We start from the raw sequence: 19,961 nt of genomic DNA, 5'->3' as shown, positions 1-19,961 counted from the left end.
TAAGAAGTTAAGAACACTTTTAATAAATAAATAAATAACCACGAGAAAAGATCATTAATACCACAAGCATTCATCTAATTCTTGGCTTCGGCCCCTTTTGTCTTCATCGAAAGCGTTTTGTGATCACAAGCAAGCCACTTATTAAATGAAAAAAATCTGTAACAGCAAATAGAATTAATTAAGCAGTTATCGATTCACCAATGAGTCCATTTTCATCCCTGGCGATAGTGAAGAAGAAAGCTAAGTGGATTGGGAGTGGGTTCATTGGACACGCTGAAACCATTTCGGACACCTCTGACTTATATATCTGAGAATAATGGTGCCAGTATCCGCTGGCCAAGAGAAAGCACGAGTTCTCTCTTGAGAAATGTAACATTCATTTGCTTGCCGTTCAAAAATTAAACTAATGAGAAAAAGAGTGCATGCCAGAACATGGCCATTGGCTGAGACTGTCACCTTGACGATCACAGCTTATGTGGAACCATCTTTACAGTTGCATTTTGGTATTTTTACATTAAATAAGAAATAAAAGATATCACTGTCAGATTGCTTATTGTTTGCAGCTTACTTGCTCATCTGGAAACCTGGACAAAACATACTTCTCCAAACTAGTTTAAGGATTGGTAAACTGTAGCGAATGAAGTTTTCTGTCTAGTAGTAGAGATTAAATACATAGGTGCATGCACACAAATGTCTGAAGCAAAAACAAGGATTTTCTTCAAAGAAAGGATATGTGATTTAAGAAAAAAATGTATATATTTATATGTGAGAAAGGAACTAAAACTGTTTAAAATACCCAAACTTATAGTGGAGAGCGCCAAGAGCAACAAGAGTATAGCTGACTGACAAACACTCGAAAACTCTTCCACTTTATCTTCCTTAAAATGAATTAAATGACTTTTACAGGGCGAGCAAATAATTGATTTTAAAAATTTCCAGGGAACAACGAGCAACGACCACTTCATTCTACAAAAGTTTGACCGTTATTACATTCGAGATCAAAGAAAAAAGGAAGTATACTCGCTCGACTGTATTTTACGAGGGTTTAGTAGTGATCCCAGAAGCCACCAGACAAAGGAAGACATCGATCGTTTATGAAGTCATTAACTGAAGATTTGTTGCTTTCTCCGACTTTGGCTTCACTGGCAAGCAAGGTAGAGAGAATGTTGAGCCATACCTTGCTTGTGGCAGCCTATCAAAACGCAGATTACCGATTTGACCTTTGCGGTATAGATTGTGTGCGACCTGTGGGGGTCGAATCTATGATCTTCATTTTTGTCTCCACCGCTCTGGTCTCACAAAAGAAGACACTGTGCCTTTCAATAATCTCCTCTGTTCTTCCTCTCTACTGAACTCTCTAACATAATCATGACTAAAATCTCTGATTAAAGTTCTTGTATGCTCGGTCAAAAAAACCACGAGGACACTTGGCATTGAGGACAAAAAAAATCAACAAAGCAAGTTCATGTTGAGTATCTTAGTTTGCTTGTTAACTTGCAGGAACATTTTGTTCGCAGATTTTTTTCCTCGTATTTATGTCTTTACTTCAATTATGACTAAATGGGATTTGCTTGTGTGCAGCAATTCTCGAATAAAATGTCCACGTGTCCTTGACATTCTTCTGAAGTCTGTCTAAAATTACTTCTACTGGAATACACTAGATATGTGTTGTCGGTTGCCCATTGTTTTGGTCTATCTTTTTGTAAAAGCAACTTCTTCGTCTTATTCTTGTTTTATTCCTCTTCTTGTTTCCTTTTTTATTAATTTGTTCTTTTTTGTTTGTTTTTTCTCTCTTTTTTGTGTTTTTTTCTTCATGTTCTTCTTTTCATCCCTTAAGTGATACCGGAAGTTACAATCGTAGAGGCGACACAGTGGGACGGAGCATGGATGAGCTTAGCCAGCAGGGCTTGTCTTGCCCCCGAGAGAGAAGGTCCCCCAGCTCGTCCACTTGTTCATGTCACCCAGCTTTTCATCTGCTTGCAAGGGAACATCAAACTACATTGAAATGAATTTGCATTTGAAAAGAAGTGCTTCAGATTTCTGAATTACTGGGTTGTTTGAATTGTTAATTTAACAGCTTCTTAGGTGAGCGATAAGTTATTGCAAATCAGTTCTTCAAATAATTGTTGCTGTTGTAGTTGCCGAAGTAGGAGAGAAAAGAATAAAAATTGTATCGATTTCAAAGAAATCAGCATGAGTCAAGAGTGGAATACTTCATGATATTTCCCATTGAAAACATTTGGAAACTCGACGAACCAAAAGTAGATTTTGCTATAAACAATGATGGTGAGACAGTGATACCGCAAGTGAAAGAGAGATGAACAGACCACTGACATTGACATTCTTTTAACAGAGAGATATTACTGTCAGAGTGAACCGGAAGTTGGCCTGTGGCCCGAGAAGTAGGGAGCAGGACCGAGTGCGCACGCGCGGTGGCTGAAGCAGCCTCTCTGCTGCTGTGACGTCTGGAGGACGGAGATGGCAACGATTGATCGGACCTGGGAGCCGCTCTCAGCCTCGCTATGAGAGCAGCCTATGAGCCAAGGGAAAGCACTCCAAACGTCAACGAAGGATAATTTGCGCTGTCCACAGCGCAGCAGGGACATGGAAAGCGGGCGCCAGGATCTGGTGGCGCCCCCTATTGACAACTATCAGACTTGACAGCCGAGTGTCTTTTGCCAGCAGCTCTTGCAGCTTCCTGCCGCTGGTCCTATCATCCATGGAATTCCTACCAGCACATGGCAGTTTTTTTCTCTCTCTTTATTCTTTATTTATTTATTTTTTTTTTTTTTGATGAAGCAGTACGAAGACTTTTACACTGTTGGCTGGCACTGAGGGATTTTCTTCTTTTTCAATTATATTTTCTCATCGCAGGACATTCTTTTTTAGTCTGTTTCTCCTGGGTATTTCTCAACCAGTTTATTGAATCAGAATGTGAAAGACATACAGACTCACACCGATACAAATTCCGGTGGGATTGAAGAATTTGTGTGTTTTATACCGTCAGATAAATAAAAATAAATAGGTAGCAAAAGGATGAAAAAGAGAACACAAAAAAAGAACGAAGTAAAAATGAATGAATTAAAGGAGAGATGGTTTTTCACTTCGGTAAAAAAAACAAAACTTTATTTGCTGAGGTCAGTGTAGTATTCTCGTTGCTTGTATGGAGTGCTAGTCGCTTTTTTGAATTATACTGGTGGTGTTCAAAACTCGGCTTTGCGAAATCAGTCGGGTACAATGATCCGGAGATAGCCACATAATGGGTGTCGAGTGAGAAAGACCCCGGATGAAGGTGAACATGAAGATCAAGGAGATAGTTAAGCGCCGAGGGTTCACAAGAAAATGGTTTTATTCTACAATAATTATGGCTTATCTGTACGGAGTCGTCTCCTACGACAAGAAGGAAGAAGAAAAATGGCAGCAAACTCGTTTTCGATGAATAAACCTCACACAGGCGCGTGCACACACACACACCTACAGGTACACTAGAATACACACAGGTACACATCGTCTCAGGCTTCCAGCTGTCACTAGAACCAATTTCATACTCATTTTTCTATTTGCTAAGACCGGAGCAATTTCTGTGAGAGAAAAGCCGTGCTCCTAGGGCAGGAGGGTTAATCGCCATCTCTGGCAAAAGCTTCAAAGTTTCATTTCCTCAATTTCTTGCGAGCCGTTTCCTGCTGCGTACCGATCTCTGGGTCACAGAGTGAAGAAAATAAGCTACTTGAATCCGTTTTTAGTTGATCTTTACTATTTCCTTCTCCTTGAAGTCGAATCAAATCGTTTTCCTGATTTGTTTCATTGCAAACTTGAGGAAAGGGCGTTTCTGAGGTTCGACACGAGGTCCAACGATTTTTCTTGCTCATAGTCTGGAGACAGAGCCTGAAGGGATAATAAATCCTTCTTTAAAGTTTTTTCTGAGAGTTTGTAAAAACGATTATAGCTAAAACATAAATGAACAAAGGCGACGATGAAAGAAATTATTCACAAAATAATTTTATCTACATTGTAAGATACAACAAAATGGCGGAGTGGACCAATAGTTGCCCCGACTATTTTACAATATTAAGTGTCACGCGTTCGCTCGACCTTGCTTTTCAATAAGTCAACATGAAAAAGCAGAACAATTTTGAAAGGAAGCATGTAAAGCCATGAAGAACCACAGCAATTTTGTTTAATTGTTACGATTTGGGATTTATGTTTTCTGGTCGTGACTAAAAAGTTTTAATGGCTCCAGCTTAAGAGCAATTTCGCATCGTTATGTCTTCCAAATAAGTAATCATAACTCAGATTTCTCTTCTACTCCACTCTGGTTCTATGTACTTCAAAGCGTGGAGAAAATTTTAACTAAAAGTGGTCTGAATGTCTCCGCATCTTGACATCCTTTTAGCTCATCATTCAGTGATGGTGGGTCTTCAACCAGCTGTGTCTAAGAAAAACAAGTCAAGGACCTTTTTGAGTTCTTTCGTTTCGCCAATTTAAACGGCTTAAAAGTGTATTTAAAGCAGGAATAACGATTGATCTTCCACTATTTTATGTCCGCGCACGATCACACACGTGATAGAAAATGAAAATTGTAAGATTTAAATTCACTGCGCATACAACTGCAAAAATTCTTTTATAACTGTCAACTAAAGAATGGTTTGAGGTTACTGTGACATTTTAACAATGCAAAGATAATTGTTTTGCAAGTGAAGACTCGAGAGTTTACAATATATATATATATCCATTCGCTAAGATTAGAGAACTCTAATTCCTACCAAAATTGGTTATTGAGACCATCGGCCAGTACCAGAGTTTCATTATCTAAAGACAAGGAAGAATGACTTTGACCAGTACACAGTTACTGGCTCCATCAAGAAGCAGACTGTAGGAAGTATTCTGTGTAAACGAATTGGCCTCCCGAGTCTTTCATTTTCTGAAAATCTATTCATTTGTCTTGCCCGCAAGACCTCTCTTCAAGGGAATGCCTTCGTCTGGGAAATAGTTTCTTTACCAGGAAGGGTTAATCACTCAGTCGTTCATGAGGACAATCCTTCTGAAATAAACATCTTGGCTTTATTCACCAGCATGCCAGGGCTTGGCCATAAAGCTTATCCTCTTCACAAAGCGGCATTGCCATTTCCGTCCTTGCCCATCAAAGGCTTTCTAGGTCAAAGAAAAAAAAAACGAAAACAAAAACAACCAGGGTTTAAACATCTGAAAGCGATGACGAGAAGATTAAAAAGACGAAAGTGGTCTGATAAAACGGAGCGGGTTTGGCAAATCAGAATACACTTTGTAGAAGACCACGAACGCCGGTCCAAACATAGGCAGGCAGGTCCAGGAGCTCTGACAAATTACCAATATGGCCGTCACAGCTCCATCCAAGCATTGGCAGTTTAAAAAGGTTAATTTTATTTTTCGTTGGTTTATTTGCTGGCGGAAGTATTGCTGCGGATGGATTGATGGTTTGGCGGGGAGCTCTTTAATATCAAAGAGATTGTAATGACAGGTAAGCGGTTCGCTGAAAATGTGCATTTACCGGCCTGGGGAAATGTATTTGTGTCAAAACAACATAGTCCATGTCCGTGATTTCGACAGATTCACAGAAAGAAACGCGAAGAACAGGAAGACTTAAAGGTAAATAAAAGAATTCTTCTTAAAAAAAATGAACAAACGACCAACCGAACATACAAACGAGCGCAGAACGCAGTACAAATGAACCAACACATGAAAATGCATAATTAAAACAGACTGGAAGCACACAGACTTAAAACATACAACGTATGTACAGCCGGATATACTTTGTCCTCACTGATCTTGGACTTGAAGACGTCTTGCAAAAAAAATGTTTACTAAATGATGATTTTTCGAGAACTTTCTCGTTGGATGTTGCTTACCAGATGCTTGCTGGAAGACTTGCTGGAAGGCTCGGAGGAGGGTGACATGTAATAACTCCGAACTCTGACGACGTTGACAGTTACATTAGAAGAATGAGAAACCAAAGTTTTCCCGAAAAATCTCTTCTCTTAATTTCATTTTGACTCCTTCCATTTTGTAAGAGGTCATGACGGGGGCAATATTATGAATCTGCTCATTGCATTCTCTCAAGTGACCAACTCTCCCAAGCTCTGAAAGAAATGTGATTGGGCTGACGAAGGAAATGAATTGTACACCGGCTGCATGGTTGTTAAACTGCTTGAAGTATCTGTCAGAAAATTTCAAAGGCCATCTATGGTAAACGAAGAAAAGAAAAAAAGGAAGAAGAAAAAAAAGAAAAGAAAAAGAAGAAGTGGAAGAGGAAGAAAAACAGCAACACAAAGATAATGTAGATGATGAAAAGAAAGAAGAATAGGATGAAAAAAATGACGATAAAAAAAAGATGAAGAAGATGATGATATTAAGAAGACGAAGATTCAGGAAAAGATGACGATGATGACGAAGATGAAAAAGATGAAGAGGAAGAGTGGAGAAGAATGAAATCAAATTCAAGGCAAAATAAATAATAAAAAAAATAAAAAAACAACCCCAAGTGGATCGTCTGAAAATCGCCTTAAAATTGAATTTGAAAGAAAAATTTCTATTTTGGTCACATTTTATCAAAGGTCGTCTGCGAGGCCCGTAATGACATAAACTGAGGCTTTGCCATGCCAACCGCCCAGCCAAGCATGCCTCATGTATCGGAGGTCAAATGTCATTATAAAAACTGCTCTCATCTTTGCAGGTTTTATACTTTTTTTGAGGGGGGGATGTCTTTTTAAATCACTGATTAACGCCCTTGCTTAGGTCATGTTCCATATACAGTTTTGCTGAATGGCTCAACTAATCTGATCCTGAGATTCTTGATAATCATTGTTGTAAGCGGAATAACAGTTATTTCTCATCTTTCTTGCCTATGCCTCCCCTTTTAGAGATTCAGGAACAGGATCATTGGATAGATTGCAATCCAGGTAGGCCTTCTGATTTTATTTGTCTGTCACCATCACCATCGGCGCATTGAGCGTTTCTCAAGGATTACATGTTCTTCGTTTTTAAAAGATATCGTGTCTGAAAGCCCTCAGTAATGACTATTGCAACATGTGTGCCAGCCATAAGTCCCAGATATCTGTATTCATGATGAACCTAACTTGGGGTGACCAGAACAGAGGTCATTGACAGGTCATGGAGGTTACAATCAACTAGACTGGACTATCTTGAGGTGTGGAAAAGACAGAAAGTGCTGCGTTCCGTCCTCCACACACCGCCAAAAGGTCAAGCAGTTATATGGCACTCAACATTGATTTATATCTTCTGGACACCAGACTGAGGCTTGAAATCTCCCTCGATTGCATTTTGCAGTGCAAACACATTCAAAATAAAGACTGGTCTGTTAAAGGAGCAACACAGGAGACACGAGGACTGTCGTGGGACTGAGGAAGCCAATGCCACAGCTCGTGTGATGGCGAATAAAACTGCAATCAGCCTCACTGGTATCATGTAAGCCTACATGCATTATTAAATTCTCATTTGAAGAGATAGCTAAGCCTATTATTTCAATATTTGTTTAAAATGGATAGCACAGACGACTGACCAGACTGATATGTTTTCCCTAACATCATTCGTCACTTAAGGAAAAAAAAACCGCAGACGATCTTTGTCTCTTCAGTGTCCACCCTACTCCGGAGACAAATGCTGAGTACAACTATATCTTGCCCAAAGAATTTTTCGAAATGTATATATTATTCGCATCTTTTAAGCAGGGTTATTACAAGAAAACAAAAGAAAACTGATCAGAAAAAAATGTGAAAAGTGAGTTTCCCTTTTTAGAGTTGTTTTCAGAGATTTTATTCCAGATAATTATTTGTACAAGAATTACTTATCACCTTCACCGTGGAAGGAACATTTCCCATTCTTTTGACATGGAAAACAAATAAAGAGAAAAGGGAAAAATAAGCGTGAAGACGAGAAAAAGGAAAAAAAAATAGATGAATAGAAAACTTTTTATTCTTAGAACTTCTCCACATAATTCCGTTAGTAGGAAGGCCGTTGGAATTATTAAACAAAACTAAGATCATAGCTGTGAAATTAACAAAAGTCTTTATGTAGCTGCAATTTACATAAATTATCAGCAATTGTGTGCTAATATCATTGGTGGATTAAAATAAAAGAAGACGAGCAATCGCTTTTCACCGTGTTTGCGCCCTCGGCGACTTCCCTCTTCTTCTAATAGTAGAACCGAAGCTGGTTACAGTCTCGTCATGAATTCCAACCCCAGAGCTACACCAGCCTGTGATGAAGTGCATCTTACACTAGGAAGCAAGAGTGTCAAGATCACTTCGAGACATCGGGGCTCCCCAAGTTGTCGCCACAAACTTTTTCAAAGTTCATCGCGAGATCATTTATTCCCCTTTGAGTGACGGTTCTGTGGCACGAGCCACTTTGGCAAGAAACTCTCCGCACTTAGCGAGGAATCCTCGACAGACCAGGGGTAGACAAATATGCTCCGAGTCTTGGTTAGCTAATAGAAAGAAAAACTAAAAACTGTAGCTTTAAAAATAAAAACCCACGAAGACAAATTTCTTTTTTGGAAATTAATCCAGTAAACAAATGGAAACGGGGTTTTTAAGCAAGTCCTCTCCACTTAGTTCATTGTCATTTAAATGGGTGAAATCTGGTTAACACCATTCGAGTCCCAAAAACCTTTCGAAAATTCACGTCCATGGATGGTAATGGTAATGACTAGAAACGGAGATCCCGTGGAATGTGTCGGGTACCTTGCTGGGTAGAGGCCGCCCCTTTAATGGTCTTCAGCGCCGATAGCAGGCTGGGAGCCTTGTGGCGGACTGATCTTTCTGTGGCAAGATTAACTCCTTGGCTTCCAGGCACCGATAGTTACAGAAGCGAAAATACAACAAAAAAACGAAATCTCCCAAGTAATGTATAAAAGAGCGTGCAGCCAAACAAATGAACGGATCAAAAAAAGTAATTAAGAAAGGAAAAAGTAAAAGAAAAGAAACAAACAAACAACAAGAACAGAAACAGAATCAGACAAACAAAACAGGAACGATTGAAAGAAAGAAAGTGAGAGAATAGTCCTCCATGACTATTTTTAAACGAAAGAGACAAGAAAAGACAAACGAAACAAATGAAAAGAAAGAATGAATGAAAGAAAGACCTCCATCACTATTTTTATGCGCTCCTTCCATCAGTAAACATCGGCTACTCCATCTCCATGTATCCCATTCTCGCCGTGATTATCGCGCAGACAAAAAAATCTCGTTGATCTAATGACTTGGCAGAAATAACCGAAGAAAAAGAAGGAAAGTGAAAAAGTCGCCCTGTTTTTCATGTTAATGTTCTTTAGCCTGAGACAAAACAGTTTCCATCTGATTGACATTCCCACGAACAATACGTCCACGTCTTTCTGGACATTTTCTGGAAATATACCTCCAGTACATTTCTTATGTATAGTTCTTCATTTTTTTCACAATACCCAACTTTATTTAATTATAGAAAAAAAGGATCATGGAGAAATCTGTCTAGCACCTTTCTGATGATTAACTTTTTGTTATTGGGATTGCCAAAATCGAATAATGTGTTAAAAAAAGGGATTCACCCCTGGGGAAAGGACTGGTGAAGTGTCCACGTCAGAGCACGTGCCAGTATGTCTGCAATGCACATTTTCTTATTTATTTATCTAAGAAACATTTTACACGGTCTTCGCGTTTGTGGGCGTGTGTGCCTGTAACACAATGTGTATGGCAGAAAAGTAAAAAACAAAACGGATGTCAAACTAAAAATTATTATTGAAAATCGTCGTGAATAATGGGTTTTAAACAAAATTTACTGTGAAGAAAACTTAAAGTTTTACTTTTGCTAACGATGTTTGAGTTATATATATATCTTGCACTTTGAGCTTTTTCCGCCATGTAAGACTATACTGGTAGGGATGTCCCATGTTGTATTATTTTCTCCCCGGAGATATATGAAGGAAAAGCAGCTTAATTTGAATGTCAAGTGAAGAGTCATCACTGCATGCAGGTCTTGCAAGAATACCATTTTCTTTTTGAAATTAGCCCTTCATAAAAAACGTAGCTTTGCGAGCATAAGAGATAATAATGAGGGTTGTTTTTTTCTACTTTATGGGAATCAGTCTCAATATTGTGTCCATCCTTTTGCTCGCTGTCATTTACACGCGTGAGGAACGTCCCAGGGTGTAATTTCACGACCCAACCTTTCCTCATCCACATCCTCATTGTATATTTTACAACATATAGTAGCTCGATTTGAATAAGTTTCTTTCTATCTATCCCTCGATTTGACATGAACACACACACACACAATGTCACCCTAATCCAGAAACAAAGACTCTTCTATGTTGATATGAAGGGAAACTTTCATTTTCTGAAGCTTGATGGTAAAAAAAATCATCCTTCTCTCTCTCTTGTTCCATCATCAACAATGTTTGGTTATAGGTATTTCGTGAGCTCATGTTTTTTCTACCAACTAAATGAAGCTTGAGAAAGAGAACTTGTATACAACTATCCATAATCTTGCCAGCATCCGAAGATGGAGAGTTGGAAGCTCCGCCATGTCTCGATGGCTGTGCGTGTCAAAGAAATGGCGATCGAGAAGCAAGAACTCAACAAAACTATACAAACAGGCTTTGTAAATGGGACTGTTCCATCCGGAGGTGTTCTTTGATGGGTTTGATGTGAAATTTAATTCCCGCTTGCGTGTTTATGCTTTCATACATTTATCAGCTAACAGGCCTTTGGCACGACAACTCCCGTAATTTTTGCAGAGTTATCTTTTTCCCCCGAGGACCGTAAAATATTGCAGGTGATACAAGCAGTCAAGGATTCTGACATTTAAAGATACTTTAAAGCCAGCATTACTTGATTGAAAAGTAAAATTTGTCAGAATATGGTAATCGAGTGTAAGGATAGATGGTGGGTGTCTAAAATGTGAGATGTATTCATGTGGGCATCGACATTGTTGGCATCCAGGCAGATCACGTGGGACATTCTAGTGAGTGTTAAGCATTTGGACACCATTGCTTTAATGCTAGGCTATCCACTCTGAGATCATAACACTTATGTAAATAGGTGTTATGCAAAATCTTTAATTTATGGAGGAATGTTTAACTTACTATTATGATATATTTCGAGATCACCAAAAGTTTTAAAGAGATCCAGTAACAACAGTGTCCTAATGATAAAGTGTACATGTCCTATGTTTGTGCAACTGTTATGGAAGGGTATCATGTTTTTCATGCATTGCTTGCTCTAACAGAGTTTACAACTTTTATTTTTTAGTCCTTTGAGAACAGCTTTCATTATGATTGCTGCATGTATTGCACAAAACAAAAACAAGAGAGCATAAAAAACAGACATTATTCATCAAACAAAACATTTTCAAACTGCTTTAAAAACTATCTGCATTTGTGTTTCACAATGGTAGTTAAACGGCTTAGAATCATTCTCAATGGTTATTTTTCTGCGAAGTTTGCCGAGAGTTACAAGATATAGAAAATTCACATCTCTGTTTCATTTTGTCGATATGCATCGAGATGTGACGATTAAAAAGTATTTCAGCTTTTATTTCTGTCCCGATTTACTGAAAAACAATTTTAATACGATTTTGTTGTCATATAGTGATCGAAATCGCAGGTTGCTTTAATGGTGAGGAGCTGAGTTTGGGAGGAAGAAGAAAACAATGTCAGAGTATAATGATACAGTCATCAGGCTTGTTGTTTACAAGTCCTAGCTGGATGCTAATCCCAGCTGCCAGTTAAAATTCCTATAAAGCAGTTGTATGGTAGGTGTCAGTCTCAGTCATCCAGCCCTTCGTCATTTTTTTTGATTGACATGGATGTCATCTTCATTGAAAATTATTTTTAATGAGAATCATACTAACAGGAATTAGCAGTAGAGGCCAGCAAGATAAATACTAATCTGTCAAACTTATCCGACTTCTTATTCCGACAAACCTTTGGAGCTAACTTAACTTATTCCAACTCATTCCGACAGAAAATGCGACATCTAAAGACTGACACGTGACCTGTTTGTGCGCACGCGCTGTAAACACGATATTGATGTTGTTAGGATTCGATTAATTATACCCAGGTTTTTAAGAGGTGAAATTTATCGCCAGCTGTAGATTGCACTTGATCAGCCCCGCGTGAGGACTGTTCAGGGAAATGGCGCTCAAAGCCGGGTTTCATCAATCATCGTGAGACGATAAGGCTATCCATATCACGCTGTGTTCATTATTTATGGCGGCAGCGGAACGCGATACACTTTGCATGTCACGTGGTCCGCGTGCTTTCATCACGCTATCGTCAGTGTCGTTGATGGAGCAGCCGCGACACAGAAGATGTGCATGTCATCGTTGGATACAACACTGAAGTCTCTCTCGTCGTCCTCTTCCTGTTGTCGTCGTCCTCGTCCTGTTGTCACAAGCAATAAAACGGATTTGCTATCGTCAGCTCCTTCTATTCCACGGCACGCGAGGGTCTGACTGGTCGAACGTGCTATTCACGTGCTATTCACGTGGTTGTGAAACCCGATTCTCCAAGCCAATAGTTTGTAAGTCTTTGGACTTGAAGACTCAGGACACAGACCAGGTTATGGAAAGTTGTTAACAGCTCACCTCAATCAAACAACTCCCACTGTCAGCCTGTGTGGGCTGCTAGAAAGTGGAAACATCTGGTCTAACGAACTATTTTCTGTACTCAGTCAACCACACGCACACTCTCTCCCCACGGCCATTGTGTGAAGAACAGCTGGCCAGTCCAGGAAATCTTGCTCGAGGGTGTCTGGGATCGAATGGTCCCCATGCCCGTACTTTGATCGTTTACTGTCAACACAACCTCAGAAGTCCAAAGTCGTGCTGGCCGAGAAGAAGACGAGCTACAGAATTTACCATCGAGCGACCACTGACGAGTTCTGGAATCCGGAACAATAGAGTTCATGAACTTTGCCCGACGGAGAAGGGTTACTGCATGCCCACGATTGTAGGCCAGGAAGCTGCTGCTATTTGCTTGTCACGAAGGAGACTGTTACTTTGTCGGTCATTACTTGGGGTCAAGTCTCGGTCAGACAACTCCTGCCAACCCTCGGTAGGAGTCTTGTCTTTGTGGGAATCCTGGGCGGCCAGGGAATATTCTGTGGTTGATGTCTGATGACAAGCTAGTCACCTGTCTGATGTGATCAGAAGTGCGATGTTTAATGTATTTCCTTGGGAACCGTAAACAACTGTGTTGTCATCATTCATGGCAGACATAACAGTTGTCAATAATAGGCCATAAAGACTTAAATAGAGATTTAAAGCGCATTTTTATTTTTAATAACATGTTCTGAAATATTCATGAAAACATTTTTACAGAAGCAAGGTGTTGGGCTCGGTAGTTATAAATATGAGTGCGTGACACCGACAAAGCTGAATAAGTGTTTGCGAGCGGGTGACCACAGCTCATGCAATGTTGATAGCTGACAGAAAGGATGGGGAGGTTGGTGGTGGCGAACAGGTACACGAATGAATGGCATTGTCTTCTCATCAGGAAGCCTGCAGCGTTTCATTCATCGTTAGTTGTCGGTTGAGTCGACAAAAAAAAAATGTTTTGAAATACGAAAACAAAGCCAGAAAAACTGTGTAATCCTATTTTAGTTTTTGTTTTAGGCTGGCTCAATGGTCTTCAGTTCTGCTTCAAAACCTTTCACTAACTCCAATAGATGGTTTCAAACTCTCATGATTTGTTTAAAAGTATCTGCAGAGTGAAACTCTGATGAAAGTATCGATGGAAGGAACACTTTTCAAGGGTGTTTCAAGCTAAACAAAGCTAATTAAACAACAGAATGGTGTACCAGAGTAAAGAATATATTTCAGAATTATGTGTTCTGTTGTGTCCACACTTTATAAGTTCACCAGTTTCAGAACTTTACCTTCAAGTTCTTATTCAAGTCTCTCCGATGACATTGAGACGGATCACCAACAGATGCACCCTGGGCAAGTACCCGAGACAAGATTGCGAGCGAATGCTAAACTTAATATACAAAACTTTCAATGGAGAAATTTATGTGTCTTAGGGACGAACTAGACAGTCTTATGTCTTTAATATAATCTACCAGAAAAGTGTCATACTTTTAAGTATTCATTGTTGCCATTAGTGAAAATAATGCCAGACGAGGATGTCGATAAGTTTCCTCTCTTGTAGAAGATTTTACTTAAAACAACATTTTCAGATATTTAATTTAAATACCTCTCTCCCCCCAAAACACTGGGGGAAAAATATATTATATGAAAGTGTAGTTTAATAACAGTCTTGCTCTCCGACATCTGTAATATGTTTTGCGGATAATTGTTCATGAAATGCTGCGAGAGCTATGAAATATTAATGAACACAAAAGAAAAGTAAAAAAAGCTCTTAGGACAAAAAGAAAACCACCGAAGAAAACATGTTTTCTAAGAAATATTTATTATTACTGTGTGGTCGATAGTGTTTTTAAGTTTTCAGCATACAACATTTTGACAAGAAAGCAAAGTAACAAAAAAAAAGGTCAATAGAATATTGACAGAAACAGGAATAAGAAATTTTGACTTAAAAGAAGTTTAAAACAATTGCAACCAGAATACGGGATAAACTGAAAAGAACAGAGATCGAATCTTATCCAATTTAACAGATTATCGCCCTCAAAGGTGATTGAACAGAGCGACAAGAGGGTTTCGGAGGAGTCACGTGGTCCTGCCTTACCTGACGCTGACGCAGCAGAAGAGGAGGCAGGTGATCAGAGAAAGGTCGAAGTGTTTCATTGGGCCGATCCTTGGTCGAGTTGCTGACTGGGATGTCGAGTTATAGCAGGAATTAGTCTGTGAAGAAGAAAGCAATTTTGGGTTTACAATCAGTTTAGAGAGAAGACCAATGAACATTATTATAACTGTCAATAAACTTATTATAATAATAAAAATAAAAAACAAAAAAGACTTTTATGGTTGGTATTTTCTACTTAAATATATTCTTCAACCGTATTCTTGTCTTAACAAGAACCAATCGACGATTCTAGAACCACTCAGCTACTTTGTATGTAATGTTTGTTACATTTCCATCGAAAACAAACAAACAAATGTTCGGGACTTCGTCTGAGCGCTCCTGCAAATGATGATGACCCTTTTTTAAAAAATCTGCAATTGAAAGCCATTGCGGAAGTTTTGTTTCACAAAGGCCTGTCTAATTTCCCAAAAAGAAGCAAGCTGTCAAGAAAGATCCTAAATTTTGAGATTGATTGAAGAATTGCTCAACTCAAATAAGGGGCTGCTACTCTAGCGGAAAGTGCAAAGGCATTTTTGCGTCTTTTGGTCACGAGTTCTTTGTCACGTGCGCACGTGCTTCATTTTCTTTCTACTCACGCATTGCACTCACAAAACGCAAGCACCACACGCAAGAATAGTAGAGACAGCAATCACAATAAGAAAGGTCAGAAGAAGGGGAGAGTACCCTAATGGGAGAGAACCCCAACCATCCCCTCCACTACCGCTATGGCGGACAACTAAATTGCGTTTTCTTCGGTGAGGAGAGCGACAGTGAGCGGATTTTCCTCAAGGCTGTGCATAGGACACGAACATTCGCAAGGAAGACCACTTTGGTCACGTGACTTCCTGTCACGTTGGGCCATTTACCAGAATTGGCTAATATTGAAGAATAATGCAAAAAGGGGCTGTAATGGAGGTAGTAAATCAGGAACACGATTAAGATGACACATCGACAGAAGTAACAGAAAAGCAGAAAGGATCCTTAGCAGCCATAAAGACAGACAAAAGAAGGAATAAAAGAAATAAACAGCAAAACAAAACCAAAAAAGTAGCGAATCGCAGAAAGAGTTAAATAAGAATAGAAGAAAATAATAGATTGCAAAATGAAAAAAAAATTCGAAATAGTGAAAGTTAGTAGAAAGATTTTAGAAGTGAATACTGCGTTCTGGCAAAATGTCCAAATCTTGTACACTATCATCTAATGGTGTGCATGTTATGAAAAAGACGGACTGGTGTCAGTTTGGAGAAGCAGTTTGTGGTAAATTCAATTCTAAAGGAATGCTCCTAATATACACGCGAATGGGTTCACAAGGAGAGACAACCCAGACCGCACTATAACCTGCACAAAAGGTTGCTATACGATGTAGAAAAAAAGAAAGGAGGGTAGGACACAGAAACGCTCAAGATAAAACTCACTTTAATGTTCAAAAACAACTTTAAAACTATTCAGACAGATCATTAAAGGGATGGACATTAAATATATCACAGAAAGTACAGAAAAGTTGGAAAAGTTACAGAAACGAGAAGAAGTGTATAAAACAATAAAGTTGTAGGAAAATAAGATTATCAAAGTTACGGAAAGGGAAAAGAAGTTGATAAAATAATTACGTTTGAAAAAATAAGGTTTGAGAAGTTAACGGAGAAGGAACAGAAAGAGGTAATCAAATGTATGAATCTGTCAATGAATGTATAACAGACAGACAGACAGACAGACAGACAGACAGACAGACAGACAGACAGACAGACTAAACACAAAAAGTTAACAGAGAAGACAAACAGCATTGAGAACAAATACCAAGCAGCAAAAAAAAACAAAACAAAACAAACAACAAACAAAACAAAAAAAGAACTAAAAACAAAACTCAAAAACAAAAACAAAGAAAGTAAAATGAATAAGTAATTAAAGTAAAAGAATGAAAACTGAAAGACAAAAAGACAAACAAAAGCCGACTTGCCTGCTGTGGGGCCTGGTGTAGAGCGAACCTTGTGTGTGGCGTCGAGTGGTGTCGGTGCCCAGCCAGGCGAGACGAGGCCTGTAGAGCGAGCCTACACTAGTGTGAGCCTACACTGGGGTGAGCCTACACTGAGGTACACTGAGGTGAGCCTAACCGCTGGAACCGCGTGGCTTCGGCAAGTGAATGAGTCCAGAGCCCCCGCGCCCACTTTTATGTCCGTCGAGCTCGCCGCCCGCGTGCCGCGCCGCGCCGCCCAGACCGTGCCGCCTCCGCCCCTGGCGCTGGCAGACCCGCTGTCACGACTGTCGTCTGCTGAGGAGGCGGGCAGTCACTGGAACCGTTCGGGTGTCAGCGTGTGTGTGTGTGGCGGGCCCAGCGGGTGTTGTAGGTGAGAGACTAACCACCCACCCCTACCACCACCACCCGACGAGACATTCCACCCGGACAGCACCATCCACATCAACTTCTTCAACGTCTGGACCAGTGTCCCAGCATTCTCAACCCCCATTTGTTCAGAAGTGAAAAACCTCGCCTTGTTCAAACCCATTCCTACAAATTTTCCTCTCCACCACTTCAGCAGACGCCGCGCGATTTTATTTATGTATTACATTCCACCTATGTCCTACCTGTGCCTGCAGCCATTAGGTTCTACCCGGGTGCTAGTCCGTTGCTCTGTACAAAGACTATAATGGCTGGTCATTGATCAGCACATCTCATGGCGGCTTGGACTAATTTTTGCTGATTTTGAGCCGCGTGAGTGCTTCTATGCGCACGTTTGCTTGTGAGTAGGTGTGTGTGTCAGTGTGAATCCAGTCCCCGTTATCCATTTTTTCTTCCTTGCTTTTTCATATCTCCCTGTCTTTCAGATGGTCCTCAACCCTCTCTACTGCTCTCATAGGATGCTCTGTCAACTTATGAAACTCGGTTCTGTATAAAAGTTGTATGTCACAGTTTTTCCCCCTCCGTAGTCTTGTTTTATCCGCAGCCGGGGTATGATTTCGAAGAAGCAGAAAATTTTTAACTTTTAAGATGAACATTCCTATCATATCTGATGGGTTTGTATAAGCAATGTGGATGTAATGAAATACAGACAAAGGGAAAGGTGCACACATATTTTAGAGATGGAAAGAGAGAAAGAGATATAAAGAAGAGAAAGAGAGAAAAAGCACACACACACACATTCTGCTTTCTTCGTCAGAATTGCTTTCATTTGCCATTCTCAACTGCTAAATCTGTTTCTCCTCTTACCTGTCGTGTCTTGAGTACAAAGACACATTACTCAGCATTACTGTGCTGCAGGTGAAGCTTGGCGAGGAGGGACAGCGGGCGTGGCTAGGCAGGAGTCCTCGCCGGCAAGGATTGGCTCAACGGGCCTCCTACGTCACTCCATTCAGGGTTCAATAGGATGATTGAGGGAGACCTTGGGCCACTTGCTCAGCGCGTGCGTGAAGACAGACGTTGGGAGGTGGAGGGGTGGTGAAGGGGTGAGCAAATTCTAGAAACTTTCAGGAATCGGGAAAGACATTTTTTTTGTGTCTCGCTCAGTGGAAGGAAAAATACCAAAAAAAAAGAAGAAAAAAACGAAGAAGGAAATGGTCGGGCACATCAACGGGATGCGGCTTAAAATGTTCGAACGATAAAGCTTAGGAAAACTAAATGTCTTGCAGGGCCTGGCGATTAAAGTTGTATAGAAAAGTGTCTATGTTTGCAGGGAAGTGTAGCTTCCTCGCGGTAATGCGCCTGTACGTCACGGGTAATGGTTCCCTGGCTCGCGGTAATGCGCCTGTACGTCACAGGAAATGGGTTCCTGGGTCACAGTAATGCTCCACTACGTCACTGGCAATGAGTCCCTGGCTCAAAGTAATGCACCTGTACGTCACAGGTAATGGTTCCCTGGCTCATAGCAATGCACCTGTACGTCACTAATAGGTCCCTGGCTCAGGGTAATGTGTCAGCCTTGCAGTCATGTATTGCACGTGCTAATAATGTGAGTGTGCATCATATAACATGTATGTCTATGCGTCAAAAAATATCTGTAGGAGTGTGTGAGAGAGAGAGGGAGAGAGAAATATGTCTGTGTGATGTAGGAATGTGTTTCTGTAAGTTGTGTACTTGTTTTTATCTTCGTTTTTGATCGCTGTCCTCGCCTCTAAGACTCACTTATTTTTTGATGATGATGATGATGACAGAGAAGTTATAACTTTGAGGAAATGTGTTTTGGATCATTAGACACATTTGAACCAAACGGGTTTCTTGAGTCACGTGGTACCTCCCCTTCGGTGTCCACAGACGGGTACAGTTTCCACCCGGTGCACAACAAAAGTGAACAGCGATCGCAGGTTCGCCTCCCAAACATCCTCCTGTTATTGAATTCTTAAAGGGCAACACGACCGCTCACAAAAAATGGCTGGAAATAGAGGATAAACATCACAAAAACATATTCCTGTGATATTTTATGACAAGGACGTACTATAAATATTCTCTTAATGTATTTTCTTAATCACTTCTGGATTTGTCGAGAAAACAGGAAGTGACACAATAAAAATACTTTAAAAATACCATCGTCTCCAGGAAGAGGAAAGATGCAATCCTCTGTGAAAATAAAAACTAAAACAAAGTAAAACAACAGCAGGACACTGTGGTGTTGCTGAATATTCTCAACACTCAGATGATGTTAGTTCCTGAAGACAATGGCTACAGACGCCAGTGGATTGACTTTGTTCATTTGTATCTTTATACAACATCTCTGCTTTGTTCACACGTGCCTTGCAAACTTCGTCCACACACTAAATAATGTGTTCAAAACATTTAATATTGTTATCTAGTCATTAGTAACAGACAATCAATATTAATACAACTCAGACTGCAATGACTGTGATTGCTGCTCATTAAATTTCAATCTTGAGAACATTTACTTCCAGTGTGATGAGTTCATTTGGACCTTTTTATTTTCTAACTTCCGTTGAAGCTTCTGAATACAATTCAAATGTGTAGGGCGGTATTCACAGATCAACTGCTTCATTATCTGACAAATTTGTGATGATGAGTGTGTCGATGTGAATGCAGTAAGACTTTGGGTAAAGCGGTTTCATGATGGAACAGTGAGGACATGTAGATATTAATGACAAACCACAGGGTGGTGGGTGGAAAAAAAACTAGTACAAATTAGTGAAAGTGTATTAAGATGTTTGGTAATTTTCTGAAAAAACTAATGCAGCTTTGAAAATAATT

The 19,961-nt window shown here is 39.9% G+C and overlaps 1 protein-coding gene across 1 annotated transcript in view; it reads right to left on the bottom strand.

Annotated features, from left to right (window-relative positions):
* Nucleotides 1-14,838, bottom strand: part of LOC112555166 — a 42,728-nt gene extending 27,890 nt beyond the window's left edge. Inside the window, exon 1 of the mRNA XM_025223420.1 lies at nt 14,720-14,838. The gene's annotated coding sequence lies outside the window, so the exon portion shown is untranslated. The remainder of the gene's footprint in view (nt 1-14,719) is intronic.
* Nucleotides 14,839-19,961: the final 5,123 nt, after the last annotated feature.

This window comes from Pomacea canaliculata, linkage group LG14 (assembly GCF_003073045.1).
Source record: "Pomacea canaliculata isolate SZHN2017 linkage group LG14, ASM307304v1, whole genome shotgun sequence".
NCBI lineage: Eukaryota > Metazoa > Mollusca > Gastropoda > Architaenioglossa > Ampullariidae > Pomacea > Pomacea canaliculata.
The sequence above is the reverse complement of the archived record's forward strand: the minus strand, read 5'-3'. Positions and strand labels throughout refer to the sequence as shown.